The sequence below is a fragment of the Trachypithecus francoisi genome, unplaced genomic scaffold, assembly GCF_009764315.1.
Source record: "Trachypithecus francoisi isolate TF-2019V2 unplaced genomic scaffold, Tfra_2.0 Lachesis_group3, whole genome shotgun sequence".
Taxonomy (NCBI): Eukaryota; Metazoa; Chordata; class Mammalia; order Primates; family Cercopithecidae; genus Trachypithecus; species Trachypithecus francoisi.
In genome coordinates, this window is record NW_022681468.1 from 113,441,254 (window position 1) to 113,458,965 (window position 17,712).

At 50.8% G+C, this 17,712-nt stretch overlaps 1 protein-coding gene and 1 long non-coding RNA gene across 5 annotated transcripts in view; one reads left to right on the plus strand and one right to left on the minus strand.

The window, feature by feature from the left end:
• The first annotated feature begins 365 nt into the window (after positions 1-365).
• The window catches only part of SIN3A (SIN3 transcription regulator family member A), a 91,719-nt gene continuing 74,372 nt past the window's right edge, over positions 366-17,712 (plus strand). The window contains exon 1 of one of the 4 annotated variants that reach the window (XM_033190964.1): positions 366-415. The gene's annotated coding sequence lies outside the window, so the exon portion shown is untranslated. The other 3 variants (XM_033190963.1, XM_033190961.1, XM_033190962.1) reach the window with 3 other exon arrangements.
• LOC117071249 lies at positions 3,786-4,474 on the minus strand. The gene is made up of 2 exons (XR_004432208.1): positions 4,112-4,474; positions 3,786-3,899 (listed from the first exon to the last, which is right to left on the minus strand). It is a non-coding gene; the product is annotated as an uncharacterized LOC117071249 (long non-coding RNA).

Genomic DNA, 17,712 nt, shown 5'->3' on the forward strand with positions numbered 1-17,712 from the left:
AGGGGTCTGCCCACTCCAGCCAGTGGCCAGGGTGCTCCTACCCTCCTCTCCTACCTAGTTCCAAATGGGTTGTGTGTGTGAAGGAAGTTGGGGTCGGGTAGCCCCGCTGGCTCCTCCTCCGCGTCCACCCAGCGGATCTCCGAGTCCCAGAAGGCCTCCCTCCAGTCCGAGGACCTCAAGAAACTTGAGTCGGCGGCAAGGGAGCTATAAGGGCCTCTACCACGGATGCGTCTCCCACTCGCGTTGAGTTCAATTAATTTATTTATATTTTTTGGAAGGAGGGGGCGTTCAATGAAGGGGAAGAGGCGGGGCGAAGGGCGGAGGCGGGCCCAGGGTGACTGACGTGAGCGCCGGGGAGCCAATAGCCCGTGGGGGGCGTTCCCCCCCATTCAGGACTCCTCGCCTGGCTCGGAAGGTATGTTAAACAGCTGCTTTTAATTTGGTCCCCCCAATCTCAGGCGTTTGGGGGGTTAGTCCGCCGGCCGCTCGGTCTGGCCGGCCCGACGTGGTGTGGGCCCCGTGGGCCCTGGGACCGAGCTGAGGGGAGGCTCGGAGTTCCGCGGCCGAGGTAGGCGAGGGACAGGCCAGGAAGGAGAGCTCTTGGCGCCGCCCGCTCGCCACTGTGTGTGTTTCCCAGCCGGGCCGGAGCCGTGGGGAGGGAGTGGGCCCGGCCTGGGGTCGTCCCTGCGCCGGCCGTGTTGCCTAGTTTATCTCACCGAGCAGTCCGTTTCGGTAGGTTTTGGCGGCGGACTCGAGAAGGGGCGGGCAGGAGACCTCCGGTTCCTGTTGTGCCGTTTTTTAAAAAAGAATAATATTAGAAAGAAAAGGGAGATTCCGCACACCGACTAGAACCGGGCCAGAGCTGCGGCGTGCGGGCTCGGCAGGGGGCGGCGGCTCGAGCATGGTCGGCGGGGCCCACTGAGCTCGCGGAGCCCGGAGTTGCTCGAGACCTGGAGTTAGCGAGCGAGCCGGGGCCCGCGGCTTTCCTGGCTACCCACGCTGGACAAGGGCGGCAGCCGCCTCGAGGGTTTTGTTTCTGCCCGCAAACTTGGAGGGGGCGGTGGGCGCGTTCCGGAGAGGCGCGGGCACTGTGGGCCCGCGGTTGTTATGGACTCTGGGGGCGGGGGCAACACTGGACTTGCGGGAGGGGCAACCGGGGGCGGGAGAGGCCACCGGAAAGAGCCCCTGCGCCTCGCCGCTAGCCTCGCGAGCTGCCGGGTTTCCAAACTCCCTGGCCTTGGCGGTCGAGTCAGCATTTGGTGCCGGCACCCGGCAGGCCACGAGCCGGCAAGGAGCTCGCACCGGTGGTACGGAAAACCCCCAGGAACTCGGCGGCTTCGCCCCGCGGTCCCGGCTGATCCCCTTGCAAACATGGAGCTGCCTGCTTCCCCGCCCACCCCAAGGCGGCGGCGGCGGCGACTGCTGCTCTCTTCCCCTCCCCCGGCCGTGCCGCCGCCGGGCTCCCCCTTCCTGCGAGATGCCGCTGCGGACCGCTCGGCGCGGATGGGGCGGGGGCGAGGGCGCGGGCGTGTGCGCGCCCACGAGGGGGTGGCCTGAAAGGGGCAGTGAAGGTCGGAAACTGGGAAAACAGTCTCCACGCTCGGAATCGGGAAAAGGAAATGCATCAGCGGGCGGGGAGGGGCGCGGGGGGCGCGCCTGTCAGCCGGGATGGCGGCCGCGGGCGGGTAGGCGGGGCGCCGGCGGGAACCGTCCCGGCCGGGCGGGGCGACGCCGGGAGAGGCGGCGTAGGGGCCCAGTCCACCGAGCGCCGGGCGGCCCCTGCCTGTACTCCTGGGCCCAGACTGTTTACTATCTACTCCGCTGGCGGCTTGTGCAACCCGCCTGGAGGGGAGCTGAGGGGCGGGCCCGTTTCCTCTCTCCCACCCACCTCGGGCTCGCCCGGAGGCCCCGCCTTCTCTTGTCTTCCACTGGCTGGACGAGACTCCCTTTTTTTCCCGTTCTCGGATGTGGATTGGATGACATTCTCCCGAGCTCCGCCTATCGGGAGGCCGGGCTGGAGTTTAAGTTGCTAGGATTTTTTTTTCCGCGGAGGGAGGAGGGAGGGTTCTTGCGGCTGACGCGAGGCGCAAGGTCCCGCCCCCGCCTGGGATTGGTGGGACGGGTAGCCCGGCCTCCTCCGGCGGAGAGAGCTCGGAGGGGGAAGTCCACCCTTGCTCCCCGCCTCCCTCCTTAGTTCTTGAGCGCGCTCCGCACATGTGAGAGGCCCGCCTAGCTCCTTCGAACTGCCCTCCCGCCCGGAAGTCCTAGGCTCGGCGCCCTTGGCGAGGGGGGCGGGGAGAGCCGAGAAGCCACACAAAGGTTCCACCGAGGCTGGAGACCTGGTAGCCTTCGGGGTGAAGCCAGGGGATTACAGTGCGGAGTGGATTTCGGGAGCGAAGCTTCGCAGGTTCTGCAGGGCTTGAGATCTGCCCTTCGGGGCCGGGGCCAAGTACTAAAGTTCTAACCCTGTCGCTTGGCTATTTCCGCGCCCTTTGACTTCCCTGAGCTTAAGCTCGAGAACTCTGCACACGCTGGAAGTGTTTGTTCTTCCCTAGGCATGGTAGCAGCTGTCCTTAGTTGGCTGTATCCCAGACTCTGACAACCTAGTGCCCTGGCCTGGGGCCCTTAGGCGAGATCCAGCGCAGGTGGTACCCTGTGTTCACGGGAAGTCGTGGGCAGTCTAATGCTGGCTTGGGTTCTGAGTAGTTCTTGATACCATGGTGGGAATGCCCTGTGCTACTCAGTCTAGTGGTGGAAGGCGGCGCAAAGTTAAAAGTAGCCTTGGATCAGTTCTGCTGGAGTGCCGCTTCCTCCTAACCTGGGAGCAGTTTGGCCCGGGGGTCGCTTTGTTGGTCTGACTTACTTTTAGACCTCTGTCCTGGGGCAGGGTTTGGCTAGTGGCGAGGCTGCTCCCACCTGTCGGCTACCTTTGGAGTTCGCTGCTGTGGTTTCGCGGCTGGAAGCCATCCTTGGAGTCAGGCCCACCTGCTGCCAGAGCTCGTTCCTGGCCGTTTCCGCTGGATTGCAGAGGGAGGACAGAGTTGGACCTAGGAGTATGTTCCCTGGGCCTGTCCCTTGGGGTCTTAGCTCTCCGGGAGGAGGATTCTACTTCTTCGGGAGAGCGGTAACAACGTAATCCCGTCCCCTCCTGGCGCCGAGAGAGCGCCCCTCAAAGTAAGGTCAGCGTCAGGCCCACGCCCTATTTGGTGAATAAATAAAAGCAAACTAGGAATTGAAAGCACTTTGTCTCACTGTGCGTTCGAGGCCCTGTTACCTACACAGAGAGGGCACAGGGACCATTAACACTCCTGGCTAAGGAGAAGGTGAACAGCCGTTATGTCCCCAACTACGGAAGTTTTATCCTTTCTCTGAGTGTGGTATGTTCCCAAGGTTAATTTATGCTGTGGCCTGTTTTGGTCCTTTTCTCTCCTTTCTCAGTTCTGAGGATGCCTACAGATCCACCCGGGAGATCGTGAGTACCTTGTGCCTCACGCTCCGCCTTCCGGAGGCTTGCCAGGGCGGTGGCTGTTAGGGCCCGCCTCTCTTGGTTATCTCCGCCCTCTTAGGACTGCACATTCAGCTCTAGGGAGTGCGCTGGCAACCCTGGGGGTTATGGGTTATTTCTCCGCCTAGGTCTCCAGATCTTAGTTCTGTACTCTACTTGGCTGAAAGGAGTTGCTAGCTGCTCCGGATATTTGTGTTTACAAGGACGCAGTGTGTAGAATGTAAACTGCAAAGATAACAGGATAGGGAGGATGAGTTCTCATTCTCATTTTTTTTTTTGCAAGGGAGTCCTCCGGGGTGGACTGCCTTTCCTTCAAATCCTAGGATGTGGAGTCTCCGCTGATGAGCTCCGCTCCCCCTCCTGTCTCGGGCCCTGGAACTCCGAGCTTCAGTCTCTAGTGTAAACATTCCACAAAAGGACTGCTAAGGTTCAGCCTCCTCGCGCAGAGCGGAATTAAGTTCCTTCCTAGACGGGCGCCCTGGCCAATGGAGGGTCCTACCAGTGCCAAGATATCCAATCCAACTCTTGGGGCGGGGCCTGGCCCGGCAGTGCGGTAGGCGGAGCCTGTTTCACTTACAGACATTTTACCCCACATCGGTTACTTACCTTACTGGGGCGGTGGGAGAGCCAGGGGTAGCCTTCCAATGCGATGACCGGCGGAGGCGGGAGCCAACTTGTTAGGCCTGTGGCTGAGACGCTGCGGGGCGGGTTATGTGGTGTCCTCCAATGAGACAGGAAGAGCTTCCCCGCTTCCTCCAATAGCGTTGTGGCTCGGGGGTGGGCTTCAGCAGTCCGTCTCCAATAGGCGGGGTTGAGTTAGGGAAGCTCCCCGCCAATAGGGGCGTGGAGAAGGTGAGCGGCTCCCCCTCCCCTCCCAGTCGAGGGGGAGGGGGCGGGAAGGCATAAGACAGGGCTCTGTGATTGGCTCAGTCTTTGACGGGCGGGTATTGCGTCCTGTGCTGGAACGAAGCTGAGTCTTCCCCCTGCGGGGCGGGGTCGGGGGAGTGGGCGGGATTTCCCGGGTAACAGAGAAGCGGCCGCGGCGGTAGAGGCGGCGGAGACGGTTTCTCCATCTTCCCCCCTCCCCTTCCCCCCTCGGAGTTTCCCTCCCTCCCTCCCTCCCTCCTTCCCAGTCTGGGCACCGGGGCCTGTGACCGCTTCGTTAGCGGAGAGGTAGCTGGCAGTCCGCTTCGGCGGGCCTGTGCCCCGCGCCGTTCTCAGGGCCTCCCTGCTGAGCTCGCGGCTCACGCCGAAAGGGACACGCAGTGACGAGCGGCCGAAGCAGCTTTGCGGTGAGAGCACGCTGGGCCGGGGGCCGGGCGGGAGCCTGGTGGCGGGTAACGTCGGACTCGAGGGTGTGTATTTTTAGGGGGGGGGCTGACCTCCTCGGCTTCCCGTAGAGCAGACGGGCGGGAGGTGTGTGGCTGTGTGAGGGGGGTGGGGGGCGGAGCGGGGTAGCTCTCCTCGCGGGAGGGGGAGGAGAGCGTAGTCCCGGTGCGCGCGGAGAGGGGCGGGCTCTCGCGCCGCCGCTCAGAGGCGGGGCTGGCGCGCGCGTGCGATTGTGGAGAAAGGGGCGGGGCCGGCTTCGCGCTGAGTGCGGTTTGCGGCCGACCACCCCCTCTCCGCCTCCTGGGGTGGGCGGGGCCTGGGCTGGCGGCCGCGCTCTTGCCTGCTGGGGTCGGGGACGGATAGGGGGGTCTCCCGCGTGTAGATTCAGGGCGCGGCAGGGAGGGGGCGTGAAGTCTGAGTTCCTCCACCTTCTCGGGATCCGGTTGGCCGGAGGGGCCGTACTGATCCGTGATGCCACTCCCCTTGGCCGTCCCCCGCCTCCCACCCCGGCCCTGGGTTTCCGCCTCCTTGGCAATGAGGCGGTGCTAGGGAAAGCCCGCTGTCGGGTCTGGCTGGGAGTCTCGGCGCCTAGGTCTGCCCCGCCTTATGTCTCCGTGGGGAGGGGGGGCTCCCGCCTACTGAGAGCTGCGGAGGTGTCAGGACTTACTCTGGTGGCTCGGTCATGCCTTCTGCCTAGGGCACAAGGGCCCTGTGCCGGAGCTGCTTTCTCTGTTTGCTCCTTGCAGCGTGTCTGGCACCGTGCAGCCGGGAGAGTGGGAGCATGGTCACCCCCACCACCCTCCTGGTTGTATCTATTGGGGCGAAGTGCCTAAGGTCCTCTTGTCAGGAGCGTGTGTGGCTGGTGCTGGAACCCTATTTCCGCGGTGGTGATTGTCGGGGAGGGGCAGGGAGTCATCAGAGACTAGAAATGTGGCGGAGGGAAAACCTTTCTGGGGTTCCCTTAATGTTCAGTTACCGTGGCTGTACGGGGCGGGGCTTCCTTTGAGCCAATGGGTGGTGGGTAGTAGACTTGGCGTCTGTTTCGGTGCGTTAGGACTTTAACCAAGTTAGCCTTGAAAATGCAGTGGAAGTTCCTCCTCTTTACAAGGCTGACATTTATGACAGGAAAGTTGGGATTTACATTTTAATCTCAAAACTGGTCTGTTTATAAAATAGATTTTGTTGTTTTTTTTTTTTTTTAAGAAAAATTCAGACTTTGAATAAAATACTCCGATATTTCTGACACTTGTAGTTTTGAACGCTTTCATTGTGCACATGGTTCTGCTATATAAACTTAGTTTCCTGGCCGGGTGCGGTGGCTCATGTCTGTAATCCCAGCACTTTGGAAGGCTGAGGCGGGCCGATCGCTTGAGGTCAGGAGTTTGAGACCAGCCAGGCTTACATGGCGAAACCCCGTTTCTACTAAAAATACAAAAATTAGCTGGGCATGGTGGCAAGCGTCTGTAATCCCAGCTACTGGGGAGGCTGAGGCAGGAGAAATCACTTGAACCCGGGAGGCGAGGTTGCAGTGAGCCGAGATCGGGCCATTGCACTGTAACCTGGGCGACAGGAGCGAAATTCCGTCTCAACAAACAAACAAAAAAAATTTGGTTTCCCAAAGAATTTGCTATTTAGGTAACTATAGGTGAGAAGTCTTTTCTTTCTGGTTTTATGTAATTATGTCCGACCATCTAGACCACTTTCTATTTATAGTCTACATAGTACAGTGTTCTTGCCCTTTTTATTTCAGAGTAGGGTGAAGTTGTGGATCAGGGTAGCCTTCTGTATGTGACTTCTGTAGCGTTGCTCTCTAGCCTGCATTGGAGAGTCGCCTCAGGACATTTCAGATTTAACCTATAGCAGAACCACATTAGATGAGGTTTTTGCTTTCACTTGATACATCATCTTTTCCTATTGAGAGAAATTATTTCAATATTTTTCACATTTTTCATGAGAAAAATAAACATGGAACCAATGTTTATTTATGCAGTAATGTCTAAATGAGCCTCTGGTTAATTATCTGAAGTGAAATTCTAGATTTGTGCTTTGGTTAGTAGGGCCTGGTGCCCTGTCCTATGTTTATGTGAAAAGGGTGGGTTCTATCTTCTCTGCCAAGGAAGTTGCAAAAGCAACAGCATTTTAGTTTAGCTAATGATGGCTGTAATAGAATTGATGGGGAGACAAATCCAGGTGTTTTTTTCTGATGCCATAAACAGATAGTGGAGAACGATTGACCACTGAGGAAAATTTGGTCTACATATAGTAGTACCCGTGATTTGCAGTGCTGTATACTGGGGAACACAGAAGAGTCTTTAAGGATTCAAGTAAGAACTTGGTTTTGCTGTATTAGGAGCGGTTTCATAAATGCTTCATAATCTCCAGATAATTATTTTATATACTATAATGTTGCTCAGAGATAAATAGCTTAGAAAGATTGGCACTTCGTAATTAAGAGGGTTTTAATAATTTACATACAGAGAAAGACTTTTTTTCTTTTTTAAGGAAGGAGGTGTGTAGTCCTGGCAAAGTATAATTCTTTTTACATCTTCAGTGTAAGCAGACAAGACACTGGAGAGCTGTGCATGGCAGATGTTAGTACCCAGGAATTTTAATTGGAATTAAAAGGTTATGTCCATGGCATTCAGTAGTTCAGCATAGTGCTTTTCAAGGCTTTCTCACTTTTCTGGGCAATTCCACCAGCCAAGAGTTTGTTAAGCTTTACTTTCTGTAGGCCTTTAAAAAAGAAATAGATGGTATATGCTTTTTCAAAATACACCTTCCTTGCCCCTTGAATAATAAAAGATGATTTTTTTTTTTTTTTTTTTTTTTTGAGACGGAGTCTCGCTCTGTCGCCCAGGCTGCAGTGCAGTGGCCGGATCTCAGCTCACTGCAAGCTCCGCCTCCCGGGTTTACGCCATTCTCCCACCTCAGCCTCCCGAGTAGCTGGGACTACAGGCGCCTGCCACCTCGCCCGGCTAGTTTTTTTTTTTTTTTTTTTTGTATTTTTTAGTAGAGACGGGGTTTCACCGTGTTAGCCAGGATGGTCTCGATCTCCTGACCTCGTGATCCGCCCGTCTCGGCCTCCCAAAGTGCTGGGATTACAGGCTTGAGCCACCGCGCCCGGCCTTAAGATGATATTTATTGAGCACTTACTGTGTCACAGATACTGTGTTAGGCACTAGACTTTTTTTTTTTTTTTTTGAGACGGAGTCTTGTTCTGTCACCTGGGCTGGAGTGCTGGAGTGCAGTGGTGCAATCTCAGCTCCCTGCAACTTTCGCCTCCCGAGTTCAAGCGATTCTCCTGCCTCGGCCTCCACGAAGAAGCTGGGGCACCACCACTCCCGGCTAATTTTTGTGTTTTTAGTAGAGAAGGGTTTTACCATGTTGGTCAGGCTAGTCTCGAACTCCTGACCTCATGATCCGCCCACCTCAGCCTCCCAAAGTACTGGGATTACAGGCATGATCTACTGCACCCAGCCGCATAATGTCTTTTCTTCGCATAATGTCTTTTTGTTGTTGTTGTTGAGACGGAGTCTCGCTCTGTGGCCCAGGCTGCAGTGCAGTGGCCGGATCTCAGTTCATTGCAAGCTCCGCCTCCCAGGTTCACGCCATTCTCCTGCCTCAGCCTCCCGAGTAGCTGGGACTACAGGCGTCCGCCACATCGCCCGGCTAGTTTTTTGTATTTTTTAGTAGAGACAGGGTTTCACCGTGTTAGCCAGGATGGTCTCGATCTCCTGACCTCGTGATCCACCCGTTTCGGCCTCCCAAAGTGCTGGGATTACAGGCTTGAGCCACCACGCCCGGCCTTTTTTTTTTTTTTTTTTTTGAGACGAAGTCTCACTCTGTCACCAGGCTGGAGTGCAGTGGCATGAACACAACTCACTGCAGTGTTGACCTTCTGAACTTAAGCGACCCTCCTACCTTAGCCTCCCAAGTAGCTGGGATTACAGGTGTGTGCCACCACACACCTGGCTAATTTTAGAAATATTTTTATAGAGATGAAGTCCTCCTATGTTGCCCAGGCTGGTCTCGAACTCCTGGGCTCAAGAGATCCTTCTACCTCAGCCTCTCAGAGTGCTAGGATTGCAGACGTGAGCCACTGAGCCTGGTCATTGGTGGCAGTTTCTAACTGATGTATTTCTTATTTGCCCCTTTTGCTTTTGTTTTCCCTACCCCCTTTTTGTCTTGTGTGCTTGTATGTTACCCATATTTCTCAGCATGACAGTGGACCCTTCATGAGTCTTCTTGGTGTCCTCCAGGGCTAGGCTTGCTGATATATGGGCTATTGGAGGATATGTAGGTCCACATTCTTTATTTGCAGTTCTGAAATGCAAGAGTTTGTTTTTTGGTAAGTCTAGTTCCACAACTAATTTTGGGGCACAACCTGACCTGGGCTGTCCCGCATGATGCAGAAATGCGACTGCTTGATTATGGGGATCTACCCCAGCCCTAGCTGAGAGAGAGAGATGATACAGTATATGTACCATATTGCCTTTTTAAAATCCAAACAATGCTAATGACTCTCTAACGGGGATCTCTCCCTCTACCGTAGACTAATATGTCTAGTGGCCCACTCAAGGTCTCCACTTGATGTCTCCTCTTGGATAACTAAGAGACATTGTTGACTCTTCTCTGTCTTTTTCATATGTGGTCCATCAGTAAATTTTATTTGCTCTATATTCAAAATACTATCCAGAATTAGACCACTTAGGATCTGCATCTCCATTGCCCTAGTCAGCACCTGTGCATCTCTAGCTTGGATTCTATTCTCCTTGTTTTGTTACTGCGACTCTTAAATCTTTCTCAACGTAGCAACCCAAGTGATTCTTTTGAAACCTGTCATACCTTGTCATTTCTCTGCTTAAAACCATCCAGTGGCTTTCCATTTCAGTCTGAGTATTAAACCTGAGTCCTTATTAAGGTATGTCTGTAATGGGCCAGGGCCTGGTGGTTCATGCCTGTAAACCCAGCACTTTGGGAGGCCGAGGTGGGCAGATCAAGAGGTCAGGAGATCGAGACCATCCTGGCTAACACGGTCTCTACTAAAAAAATACAAAAAAGTTATCTGGGCATGGTGGCATACACACCTGTAGTCCCAGCTACTCAGCAGGTCGAGGCAGGAGAATGGTGTGAACCCGGGAGGTGGAGCTTGCACTGAGCCAAGATCATGCCATTGCACTCCAGCCTGGGCGACAGAGCGAGACTCCATCTCAAAAGAAAAAAAAAAAGATATGTCTGTAATTCCGGCATTTTGGGAGCTGAAGTGCGAGGATCATTTGAGGCCAGGAATTTGAGACCAGCTTGGGCATCGTAACAAGACCCTATTTCTAGAGAAAAAATTAAAAATTTGCCAGGCATGCTGGTGTGTGCCTGTAGTCCCAGTTACTTGGGAGGCTGAGGCAGGAGGATTGAGCTCAGGAGTTTTAGGCTGCAGTGAACCATGACTGTGCCACTGTACCCCAGCCTTGACGACAAAATGAGACCCTGTCTCGAAAAAGAAAAAAAAAGGAAAAAAACACCTGTAAGAACAAATGTGATGTACCCTCTGACTACCACCCTTATCCTAGTACCTTTCTGACAACATTTCTGACTAGTCCTTCTTTCATTTTTCTTCAGCTACCCAGCCTTCATGCTGTTTTGGAAAATGTCAAGCACATGTGAGCCCTCACAAAGACATGAGGGTCTTTGCGTTTGCTGTCCCCTCTGCCTAGAAGGCTTTCTCCACTAATTTCTGCATGACTAGCTCCCTCACTTCCTTTACTCAAAAGTTACCTTCTCACTAGGTATTCTCTGGCCATTCTTATCTACAATTTCAAAAAAACTTCCTTGCCTTTTGTTCTTGATACCTGTCACTGCCTAATATTCTAAATATTATACTTTATCTGTTGTGTCATCTTTCACTAAAATGTAAGCTACTTGAGGGAAGGGATTTTTGTTTACCGTTGTATTTCCAACTCCTAAAACACCTGGTGCATAGTATGTGCTCAGTAAATATTAGAGGATGTATACACGAATGAATGATTTGGTTTCCACCACAGACAGACAAAGCAGTAGGTTGAGCATAGTAGAGGATACATAGATGGTTAAAGATGTTATGTGCCCATGTTTGTGTGGGAGCAGAAGAGCTAATGTGATCAAAGCAGTGTGAGATGTGAGTGACACATCCACCTGTCCTTTCAAGAGCCATCTTAAGTTTTATTCTTTGTAATGCTCTTTTTCTTTTGCTTTTCTTTTGCTTGCTTACTTTCTTTCTCTCTCTCTCTCTCTCTCTCTTTCTCTCTCTTTCTTTCTCTTTCTTTCTTCCTTTCTTTCTTTTTTTTGAGACAAGGTCTCACTGTGTTGCCCAGGTTAGAGTGCAGTGGTACTATCTCAGCTCATTGCACACACACACATAAACACACCCAGCTTCAAGTGATTCTCCTGCCTCAGCCTCCCGAGCAGCTGGGATTACAGGCATGTGCCACTATGCTTGGCTATTTTTTTTTTTTTTGAGACGGAGTTTTGCCCTGTCCCCCAGCCTGGAGTGCAGTGGTGCAATCTCGGCTCGGCATAATCTCAGCTCACCGCAACCTCTGCCTCCCGGGTTCAGGTGATTCTCCTGCTTCAGCCTCCTGAGTAGCTGGGATTACAGGCCTGTACCACCACACCCAACTAATTTTTGTATTTTTAGTAGTGACAGGGTTTCACCATGTTGGCCAGGCTGGCCAACTCGAACTCCTCACCTCAAGTGATCCACCCACCTCGGCCTCCCAAAGTGTTGGGTTACAGGTGTGAGCCACTGTGCCCGGCCTAATTTTTGTGCTTTTAGTAGAGACGGGGTGTCACCTTGTTGGCCAGGCTGGTCTCGAGCTCCTGATCTCAAGGGCTTCGCCCGCCTTGGCCTCCCAAAGTGCCAGAGTGCTGGGATTATCAGCGTGAGCCATGGTGCTCAGCCCCCCAGGCTTAAGTGCAGTGGCACAATCATGGCTCACTTCATCCTCAACCTCCTGGGCTCAGGTGAGCCTCTGACCTCAGCCTTCCAAGTAGCTGGGACTATAGGGGCATGCTAACATTAGCCTGCACAGCTAATTTTTGTAATTTTTAAAGAGACGTGTTTGTCCATGTTGCCCGAGCTGGTCTCGAAATTCTGGGCTCAAGTAATCTGCCCGTCTTAGTCTCCCCAAGTGCTGGTATTGTAGGTATGACTCACTATGCCTGGCCTCTGGCCTCCTTTTTAATTAAAAAAAAAAAAAATTTTTTTTTCCTTTTAGAGACAAGGTCTTGTTATGTTAGTTCAGGTTGGACTCAAACTCCTGGGCTCAAGTGATCTACGCACCTAAGCCTCCCCAAAACATCAGACTATATGGATGTGCCACCATACCCCGCTTATAATGCTTTGTTATTTTCTCTTTTTTTTTTTTTTAATTTTTTTTTTTGAGAGCAGCAAGTTCTCATCATTTTGTTCAGGCTGGACTTGAACTCCTGGCCTCAAGCAGTTCTCTCACCTACAGTGTCTCTCTGTAATCTTCCCTCTGCTAGGATTATGAGCCTGACCCTCCCCTACTATTAATACTTAAATTTTTGTTTTATTTACTTTATCTATCTTTTATAAATTTTTTTTTCTTTTTTTTTTTTTTGAAATGTAGTTTCGCTCTTTTCACCTAGGCTGGAGTGAAGTGGTGCAATCTTGGATCACTGCAACCTCCACCTCCCAGGTTCACGTGATTCTTCTGCCTTAGCCTCCCAAGTAGCTGGGATTACAGGTACCCACCACCACGACTGGCTAAGTTTTTTTTTTTTTTTTTTTTTTGAGACAGTGTCTCGCTCTGTCGCCCAGGCAGACGTGGCGCAATATCGGCTCACTGCAATCTCCCCTTCCCAGGTTCAAGCAATTCTCCTGTTTCAGCCTCCTGAGTAGCTGGGATCACAGGTGCCCACCACCATGCCTGGCTAATTTTTTGTATTTTTAGTAGAGACAGGGTTTTACCACATTGGGCAGCCTTGTCTTGAACTCCTGACTTCAGGCGATCCACCTGCCTTGGCCTCCCAAAGTGCTGGGATTACAGGCATGAGCCACTGCATCTGGCCTTATAGATATTTTGAAAGATTAAATTTATTATATTAAACAGAGACAGGGTCTCACCATATTGCCCAGGCTGGTCTTCCTGGACTCAAGCAGTCCGCCTGCCTCAGACACCCAAAGTGCTGGGATTACAGGTGTTAGCCACCATGCCTGGCCTAATACTTAATTTTTAAAAAACTTTTTGTGGCCGGGCGCGGTGGCTCAAGCCTGTAATCCCAGCACTTTGGGAGGCCAAGACGGGCGGATCACGAGGTCATGAGATCGAGACCATCCTGGCTAATACGGTGAAACCCTGTCTCTACTTAAAAATACAAAAAACTAGCCGGGCGACGAGGCGGGCGCCTGTAGTCCTAGCTACTCGGGAGGCTGAGGCAGGAGAATGGCGTAAACCTGGGAGGCGGAGCTTGCAGTGAGCTGAGATCCCGCCACTGCACTCCAGCCTGGGTGGCAGAGCAAGACTCCGTCTCAAAAAAAAAAAAAAAAAAAACTTTTTGTTTGGAAATAATTTCAGACTTCAAAGAGAGTTGCAAAAATAATACAAATAAGGGCCCTATAATCTTCACCTAGATTCCCCAAGTGTGTCTTTTAAAACCACAATACGTGATCAAATCAGAAAATTAACATTGATAACAATTATTAATACATTTTACATTGAACTAAATAATTTCCTGTTCACTTTCTATCTACGGTAGTAAGAAATGTCTATGTAACATTTCATTGTTGTCATTGAACTCTATATTGCCCAGATTGGTCTCAAACTCCTGGGCTCAAGCAGTCTGCCCACCTCGGCCTCCCAAAGTGCTGGGATTACAGGCCTGAGCCACCCCACCTGTCTGGACTCAATTTTAGTTTTGAGTTTTATTTATTTATTTATTTATTTATTTATAGTTTTATTTTATTTTATTTTTTTTTGTCGAGACGGAGTCTCGCTCTGTCGCCCAGGCTGGAGTGCAGTGGCCGGATCTCAGCTCACTGCAAGCTCCGCCTCCCGGGTTTACGCCATTCTCCTGCCTCAGCCTCCAGAGTAGCTGGGACTACAGGCGCCCGCCACCTCGCCCGGCTAGTTTTTTTTTTTTTTGTATTTTTAGTAGAGACGGGGTTTCACCGTGTTAGCCAGGATGGTTTTGATCTCCTGACCTCGTGATCCGCCCGTCTCGGCCTCCCAAAGTGCTGGGATTACAAGCTTGAGCCACCGCGCCCGGCCTGAGTTTTTTTTTTTTTAAAGCAGTACTAACTACTTGTAAAGATGTATATTTCATGACTTTATTTATTGGAGGTCTTCAGAACAGCAAAGAGAAAATTTATTTTTATTTTTAATATATTTTTTAGATGGAGTCTTGTTCTGTCCCCAGGCTGGAGTGCAGTGGCACAATTTCGGGTAACTGCAACCTCTGCCTCCTGGGTTTAAGCGATTCTCCTGCCTCAGCCTCCCAAATAGTTGGGATTACAGGTGTGTACCACCACACCTGGCTGATTTTTGTTATTTTAGTAGAAATGGGGTTTCACCATATTGGCCAGGCTGGCCTTGAACTCCTGACCTCCCAAAGTGCTGGGATTATAGGCATGAGTCACCACGCCCAGCCTGAAAATTATTTTTTTTCCAAAGTAATAAACTCACTTTAGCTATTACCACTTGTACATCTAAACAACGTTATGGGGTTTTACTGATCTTATTTTTCCTGTATATTGAAATATTTTGGTATTTCATCATCCTAGGAATTATTTCATCATTACTTATCAATTCCCAAATATGCTAAAAAGGACTAAAATAATATGACAAAGGGAGAATTACAGAATTGCTTAAAAGGATATGCAGTAATGAAATAAATCATTAGTTTTACACGTCAGTTTTTAGAGATGGGGCCTCGCTTTGTTGCCCAGGCCGAAGTGCAGTGGTACGATCATAGCTCACTGCAGCCTCAAGCTTCTGGGCTCAAGTGATCTTCCCACCTAAGCATCCTGGGTAGCTGGGACTATAGGTGTGCACCACAGCCCTTCCATTTTCTTACTGCTTTTCCCAAAACTTAAAGCAACTTTTTTTTTCTCTTTGGATACACGGTCTCACTCTGTCACCCAGGCTGGAGTGCGATGATGCAATCTCAGTTCACTGCAACCTTCTCCCAGACTCAAGCAATCTTCTCACCTCAGCCCCCCAAGTAGCTGGGACTACAGGCATGTGCCACCACACCTGGCTAATTTTTGTATTTTTTTGTAGAGAGAAGGTTTTGCCATGTTGTTCAGGCTGGTCTTGAACCCCTGGGCTCAAACAGTCCACCCACCTTAGCCTCCCAAAGTGCTGGAATTCCAGGTATGAGCCATCATGCCCAGCCTACAGCATCTTTCAAGAAAGTATAAAAGAAGTTGGGAGATACCATCTTAAACGTTATGTAAGATGTTAACATTTGGAAAATCTAGGGGAAGGAGTACATGGTAATTTTCATACTATTTTTCAACTTTTAAGCTTTCATTGGGCATATTTAAAAATCCATAGATTTTCATTTTCCTCCTATAATGGCAAAGAGAAGAAAACTGACTATAGAAGACATTTCGGAGGAACTTGTAGATGAATGCTGTGTGACAGTAGTACTCTAGACTGTTAGGATGATGGTAAAGTTATATAAACCAAGTTGTAAAATACGAGTCTTCAGCCAGGCATGGTGGTGTGCACCTATATTCCCAGCATCTTGGGAGGCTGGGACAGGAGGATCACTTGAGCCCAGTACTTCAAAACCAGGCTGGGCAACATAGCAGGATCCTGTTTCCACCCATATACATATGTGACTGTACCCTAGATGAGTTTAGAATGTGATTATTATTATTTTTTTGAGACGGAGCTTTTTTCTTGTTGCCCAGGCCAGAGTGCCATAGCACAATCTCGGCTCACTGCAACTTCTGCCTCCTGGGTTCAAGGGATTCTCCTGCCTTAGCCTCCCGAGTGGCTGGGATTACAGGCATGCACCACCATGCCTGGCTTATTTTTGGTATTTTTAGTAGAAGATGGGGTTTCTCCATGTTGGTCAGGCTGGTCTCAAACTCCCAACCTCAGGATCCACTTGCTTTGGCCTCCCAAAGTGCTAGGATTACAGTTGTGAGCCACCATGCCCGATGGTGATTTTTTTTATTTTTATTTTTTATGTTTTTAAAGATGGGATCTGTCTTCCTATGTTGCCCAGGCTGGATTTAGATTCATGAGCTCAAGCTGTTCTCCTGCTTCATTCCCCCTAGATAACTGGAACTACAGGCACCCAGCTAGAATGTGATTTTCTTTTTATAAGAATCAGAACTGGTCTGGGTGCAGTGGCATATGTCTGCAATCCCAACTTCTTGGGAGGCTGAGGTGGGAGGATCGCTTGAGCCCAGAAGTTCGAGACCAGCCTGGGCAACATAGTGAGATTCTATTTTTAATAAATGAAAAAAGGCCAGGCGCGGTGGCTCAAGCCTGTAATCCCAACACTTTGGGAGGCCGAGACGGGCGGATCACGAGGTCAGGAGATCAAGACCATCCTGGCTAACATGGTGAAACCCCGTCTCTACTAAAAAATACAAAAAACTAGCCGGGCGTGGTGGCGGGCGCCTGTAGTCCCAGCTACTTGGGAGGCTGAGGCAGGAGAATGGCATAAACCTGGGAGGCAGAGCTTGTAGTGAACTGAGATCCGGCCACTGCACTCCAGCCTGGGCGACAGAGCGAGACTCCATCTCAAAAAAAAAAAAAAGAAATGAAGAAAAAAAAAAACCACTGCACTTTGCCAAAAAGATGTATGATAGTATTCTTTCATCTTTCAGGATATTTGTTCAAAAACTTAGTTGATGCAGTTTGTAAATGGACAGGTGCCAAAGTTATATATATGTATATAGGTGGTTAGAATGAAAAAGTGTGTAAAAATGAAAAAAAAAAATTGGAATTTTTTTTTTTTTTTTGAGATAGAGTCTCACTCTTGTTGCCCAGGCTGGAGTACAGTGGCGTGATCTTGGCTCACTTGCAACCTCTGCCTCCCAGGTTCAAGCGATTCTCCTGCCTCAGCCTCCCGAGTAGCTGGGACTACAGGTGCATGCCACCATGCCTGGCTAATTTTTTGTATTTTTGGTAGAGATGGGGTTTCACCATTTTAGCCAGGATGGTCTCTGTCTCCTGACCTCGTGATCCACCCACCTTGGCCTCTGAGAGTGCTGGAATTAGAGGTGTGAGCCACCGCGCCCAGCCTGGATTGTTCATTCTGATTGTCATTTATTAGTCTAAAAATGAGAATGCTTACAATTATGGAGCAAAGAAGATGACTGTTCTCTCCGACAAAATTATGAAGTGAGTTTTCAAAGTATTTCATTTGATGATGCATGGGCAGAAAGGGAAAGAAAGACCCAGAGGTGATAAGCTAGAACCTTACTAGAGCTGTACCTGAAACCTGGAATCAGAATTTGCAAAATGGAAGCCAAGCGTAGTGGTGTGTACCTGTTTACAGAGTGGAAGCCAAGTGTAGTGGTGTGTACCAGCTACTCGGGAGGCTGAGGCAGGAGGATCGCTTGTGGCCAGGAGTTCAAGACTGGCCTATGCAATGTAGGGAGACCCTGTCTCCAAAAAAAATTTTTTTTTTTAATTAGCCACTCTGTAGTCTCAGCTACTCAGGAAGCTGAGGTGGGAGGATTGTTTGAGCCCAGCAGTCTGTAATGAGCTATGATCATGCCACTGTACTCCAGCCTGGGCAATGGAGCAAGACACTCTTTTGTTTGTTTGTTTTTTGTTTTTGAGACAGAGTCTGGCTCTGTTGCTCACGCTGCAGTGTAGTGGCAAGATCTTGGTCAACCTCCACCTTCCAAGTTC